The sequence below is a fragment of the Lutra lutra genome, chromosome 9 (genome assembly GCF_902655055.1).
Source record: "Lutra lutra chromosome 9, mLutLut1.2, whole genome shotgun sequence".
Lineage (NCBI taxonomy): Eukaryota > Metazoa > Chordata > Mammalia > Carnivora > Mustelidae > Lutra > Lutra lutra.
The window spans coordinates 89,007,810-89,013,809 of NC_062286.1; positions in this window are offsets into that span (position 1 = coordinate 89,007,810).

Consider the following 6,000-nt stretch of genomic DNA (forward strand, 5'->3'; position numbering starts at 1 on the left):
ATCACACCACCCCTGGTACAGGCTTCTGCACCAGAAGCTAGACCTATCCCAGCATGTAAGACTGTCCTAGCCATCCAATCCACAAAGTGAAATCCAGAGGCTGTATCCACTCACCACCTCCCCCTCTGCCTCCCCCTGGCATTTGACCGTCTTCATCCGTCATGGTTGGAGCTCTTGCTCATCTTCCCTCTAGGCTATATCCAATGTTACCTCCCTCTGCCTCAAGTCCCTATGTTCCTTTAATGCCTCCCCACCCTGCCACTGCAATTTACACCTGCTTCTGAGTCAAAGTGTCACTGATTAATCATACCCATAACCTGTAACACTAAGAATATAATTCCGGAAGCAATACAAAAGGTATCCAGCATGTAAAGTAAAAGAGCAGTGGGAACCATGAGCTAGACATAAACACATTGAAAATCGTGTTACCACCATCCTATCCTGCTATACTGCTATGAAATACAGTGATTCAGAAGAAGATTCAGAATTTGATGGAGTTGACTACTTGGAGTAAGAAAAATGCATTGATAAATATTACAGAACAAAATGCAAGCATCATTTGTGGTGCTAGTTCTTTGAAAATTCTTGATCATTCTGATGTTTTGCCTTTTCCTTGTGATGAACCCTTCGTGATAAACCCTTCCCTTGTGATAAACCCTGTCCCTTTCCCTTTCCCTTGTGATAAACCCTTTCCTTCATAAACTTTTATTTCTAAAAAAATATTAAAATACATTTCAAACTAAATGTTTTATATTCGCTTACCTTTTTTTTCCCCCCTGAAAAGACCTAATTTGGTCAAATAAGCCACTAAATACTAAGCATGGAAACCTCTTGCTAGAGTAACAGATTTAGTTTTGTGGTATACCTTAATTATGCACTTGTGAGTTTTAATTTAAAGAAAACCAATGAGATTGAAATCTTAAGGGCAACTGCCTCTACTTATAAGCCTTAGTGCATTTCCTGATATTTTAAAAGAAACTGCTTTGATGATATGAACAACTCAGAAATTACACTCAGTTTGTAGTGTTGAATTCTCTTAAGGAAATACTTGAAATTTTAAAAATTATTTTACCGCTTTTAAATATTTATCTTATTTGAATGTTTAGCATTATCCTTCCCCACTTATATACTTTTATGTAAACACCCAAAAGAAATGAAAAGGATCTGTTCACACAAGAACTTGCACATGAATGTTCATAGGACCGTTATTTCTAAGACTCAAAAATTGAAAACTACCCAAGTGTCCATCAATTGCTGGATGGATAAAGAAAATGTAGTATATACATATACAGTGAAATAATATTCAGCCATGAAAAGAAATAAAGTTCCCACACATGCTACAGCCTGGACGAGCCTTGAAAAGATGACAAAATTGAAATCAGAGGTTAAGAATATTATGAGAAGTCAGTCATGAAAGCCCACATATTGTATGATTCCATTTGTATGAAATGTCCACAATAGACAAATTTTCAGAGACATAAAAGAGATTAATGGTCACGTATGACTGGGGTGGGTGGGAGGACTGGAGGAGGTATCTAAACGGAAAAGGAAAATGCTCTAAAATTGATTGTGGCACAAATGCGTGGTCACTAAAGCCCCTAATCTGTACATTTTAAGTAGATGAATTTGTAGTATTGCATTACATCAAAATAAATCTGTTACATAAAGGAACCAAAAAGAACAGAGATATCACCTTGAAGGTGATGGCAGGCCCAGTGTATAGTGAGGAAGAAGGGCAACAAAAAACCTAGAGCTATAGGTAGGAGGAAGTTTATCAAAAGTAGCTTTAATTTTAAGTTCAAGAATTTTCTTTATTCTAGATACCAGAGTGAGCAAACTATGGTTTACCATCTGTTTTTGTAAACAAAATTTTATTGGAACAACCATGGCCTGTTGAGTGTTGTCTATAATTGTTTTTACATTGCAATGGCAGAGCTGAGGTTGCAATCGCCACCATATGATCAGCCAATCCTAAAATATGCACTACTTTACAGAAAAAGTTTCTGTAAATAACTTTACAGTGAAATCCAGGGGCTGTCTCCACCCACCACCTCCTGCTCTGCCTCCTTTACGGAAAGTTTGCTAACCCCTGATGAAGGTTTTTGAGATGATAACTCTGCTTGCTGCTCAGAGGGTAGATTTGATAAGGGAGAAACAAGCAGAGTGTACTTGTCCTGGACACAGACCCCCAGAATTCTGTGTAGCATCTCTCCCACCAGCGGTCACCCTCTGCTTGAACCTCTGCTCATCCCTGCTCAGGGTTATACAATGGAAAGTATGACCCAACATCACTTCCACCTGTTCTAAGACTAAGAGCACAGGCCCTTTCTTGTGGTTGCTTAGTTAGTAGTTTTAATTGAGACGTAATTGGCATACAACATTGTATTAGTGATAGGTGTACTTTACAGAAGTACAACATAATGATTCCATATACATATCTATTGTGAAATCATCACCATAATAAATCTAGTATATATCCATTACCACACATAATTATATGCAGTACAGTATTAGTAACTATGGTCACTATGCTATACATTACATTCCAGGACTTACTTATTTTATATTTAGAAGTTTTTTGACTTTTAACCACTTTCACCTTCACTCACTTTCCCCAACCCACATGCCCCACCTCTGGCAACCACTAGTTTGTTCTCTGTATCTGTGAGTTCAGTTTGTTGAATTGTCTTTTTTTTTTTTTAAGATTCCACATAGAAGGGAGATACAGTATTTGTATTTCTCTGTTTTATTTCACATAGTATAACAGTCCCATGGTCAATCCATGTTGTCACAAATGGCAGTATTTCCCTTTTCTATGGCTGAATAATATTCTAGTGTGTATGTGTGTGTCACATTTTCTGTATCCATTTATCCACCAATGAACACTTAGGTTGTTTCCATATCTTGGCTATTTTAAATAATGCTGCAATGAACATGAACTTGCTGTTTGTGTTAGTGTTTTGTTTCCTTTGGATAAATACCCAGTAGGAGAATTGCCATATCATATGGAGATTTAAGTTTGAGAAAGCGCTCTGTCCTCTCACTGTGACCTGATTTTTATGGAAGGGTGTTTGTTCATTCAGTCATTTCCTCCCATAGTTGGGAATGAATTCACCTTGTGTTGCACTCCAAACAGAAACCCAACCCTGACTCTGTACTTAGGCACAGTCAATGCTATCAAAAGTAAACTCTTTAGTTAGGGCCCTAATAGAGTGATAGCAGAAAGTAAATTATTGGACAAGAAAGCTATAGCAACATACAGGCTACAGCATTGCCATGAATGTGGCCACATCTCTCTATGGTGGGACTAATGGTGATTGGACCTCAATGCTTCCAGTTTACCCTGGGTTAAGGTGTTCAAACAGCCTGAAGGCGAAGACTGGTAAAAGTCTCTAGGGGAAATCTAGATCTGATCTTGACTTCCTTGCCTGAAGATACACTGCTTGCCTTTAAACACCAACAATAAGTAATCATAAAAACAGTGGGAGAATGTATTTGTAGCTCTTCCTTTAGTTAGTCCTTTAAATGAAATGGATTGACACATTGAAAATGAAATGTTATTAATTTTAAAAGGGGGTAGGATTGTTAGCAACTTAAAAAACAAGAATAAAGTTCAGGTGGACTTGCTCACTGAGAAAAAATGGGTTTTTTAACTTCTTATATTTTATTATTTTCCACCTTTATTGACATATAATTGACATATTACATTGTGTAAGTGCATATAGCATGTTGATTTGATACATTTATATGTTTCAAAATGATTACCACCATAACATTGGCTACCACCTCCATTATGTGATATAACTACTTTTTGGAGGAGAAAATATTTAAGGCAACTTAACTATTTTCAAATTTATAATACGTTATTGTTAACTATAATCACAATGCTGTACATTAGATTCCCAGAAACCATTCATCTTATATTTGGAAGTTTATACCCTTTGACATTTTGTTTACCTTGTAGCCCCTGGTAACCACCATTCCACTCTGGTTCTAGGAGTTCAGCTTTTTTAAACTTCACATATATGTAAGATCAGGTGGTAGTTTTATTTATCTGACTTATTTCACTTAGCACAGTGCCTTCAAGGTCAATCCATGTTGTCACAAATGGCAGCATTTCCTTCTTTTCTCATGAGTGAATAAAATTCCAGTGTGCATGTGTGCGTGCATGTGTGCATGCGTGTGTGCGTGTGCATGCCTGCGTGCATCTCCCATCCTCTTTATCTGTTCGTCTGTGAATGGACACTTAGGTCATTTCCATGTCACAGCTATTGTGAATAATGCTACCAAAAACATGGAGTACAGATATCATTTCGATTTTCTTTTTGCATTTTCTTTGAATATATGTCCAGAAGTTGAATTACTAAATCATAGGGTAGTTCTATCTTTAATGTTTTGAGGAAACTCCATACTGTCTTCCACAGCATCTGCACCAATTTACATTCCCACCAACAGAGCACAAAAGTTCTTCGTTTTTACATCCTTGCCAACTTGCTATTTCTTGTCTGTTTGATAATAGCCATTCTAATAGGTATGAGGTAATACCTCACTGTGGTTTTGATTTGCATTTTCCCGGTAATTAGTGATGTTGAGAATCTTTTCATGTACCTACTGGCCATTTGTGGGTCTTATTTAGAAAAATGTTTCTTGGAGCGCCTGGGTAGCTCAGCGGGTTAAAGCCTCTGCCATCATCTCAGGCCATGATCCCAGGGTCCTGGGATTGAGTCTCGCATCAGGCTCTCTGCTCAGCAAGGAGCCTGCTTCCTCCTCTCTCTCTCTCTGCCTACTTGTGGTCTCTGTCTGTCAGATGAATAAATAAAATCTTAAAAAAAAAAAAAGAAAGAAAGAAAGAAAGAAAAAGAAAAATGCTTCTTCAGTTCCCTCGGGAAAGAAATGTTTTTAAAAAGTGATATTGTTCCACACGCTGAACTATCAAAGTATTCTTTACACTTAACTATAGACCCAAAGATGAGCAAACAATTCCTTTGGAGGATAAGAGGAACTGTAAGTTATTTAAAGATGTGTCCCAGAGAACATATGGGGAAGGGAGTCAGGAATAGCCTGTTCTGTGAGAAAGTATCTGAGACCCTTTGTGTCCAAAATTTGAGCCTGGAGCTCTGACCTCAAAAAAAAAGGATCCAACCTGCAATATTCCTCATGTTATATCAGTGCTGCTACTCTACATTCACCAGGAAACTAAGCTATAGAAGATGGGCTTAAAACATGGTGTAGTGTGTTTAAAAGCCTTCACTTGGGATGCAGCCTACTAGGGTTCAAACTGTGCCCCTGCTGCTGTGATCAGAGGGGGACTTAACTTCTCAAGTGCCTCAGTGTCATCATGCCATGACAGAACAGTAGCAGCCACCCCACATTAATTTAAAGATCTAAATTAAATAGTCTGCCTTAGGCTCTGGTCATGATCCTGGAGTCTCAGGATCAAGCCCTACATGGGGCCCCCTGCTCAGCAGGGAGTCTGCTCCTACCTCTGACCCTCATCGCTCTTGTGCTCTCTCTCTCTCTCTCTCATTCTCTCTCCTTCTTAAATAAATAAAAATCTTTTTTAGATTTGAAGGGGCAAGATGGTGGAGAAGCAGGAGACCCTATTTTGCCCAGTTCCCTAAAGTAAGCTAATTATATACCAGAACCAGAACACTCCGAACACCCATAAAATCAGCATGAGATGTAGGATTTTACACTTCCGGATCTCCATGGGAGCAGAAGACACCAGTGGAGAGGTAAAGCATACTGGGGATGATTGGACTGATATCGGAGGAAAAACAGAAGGGAAAGGAAGCCACCAGAAATGACCCACTGGAAAATAATACCCCAATATGAAAGTGCCCTGTGATTGGGGACCAGCATTAACTTGGAGTCTGGTTAAAAGCACACAAAAAGAGCAAAAGATCTTAAGGGGCAACTGGTGGAATCAGGCGGTCCAGGGCATGGGCCTAAGCTCATAGACCCAGGATGGCCACCGCTGGTGACCACGCATGCCAGAGA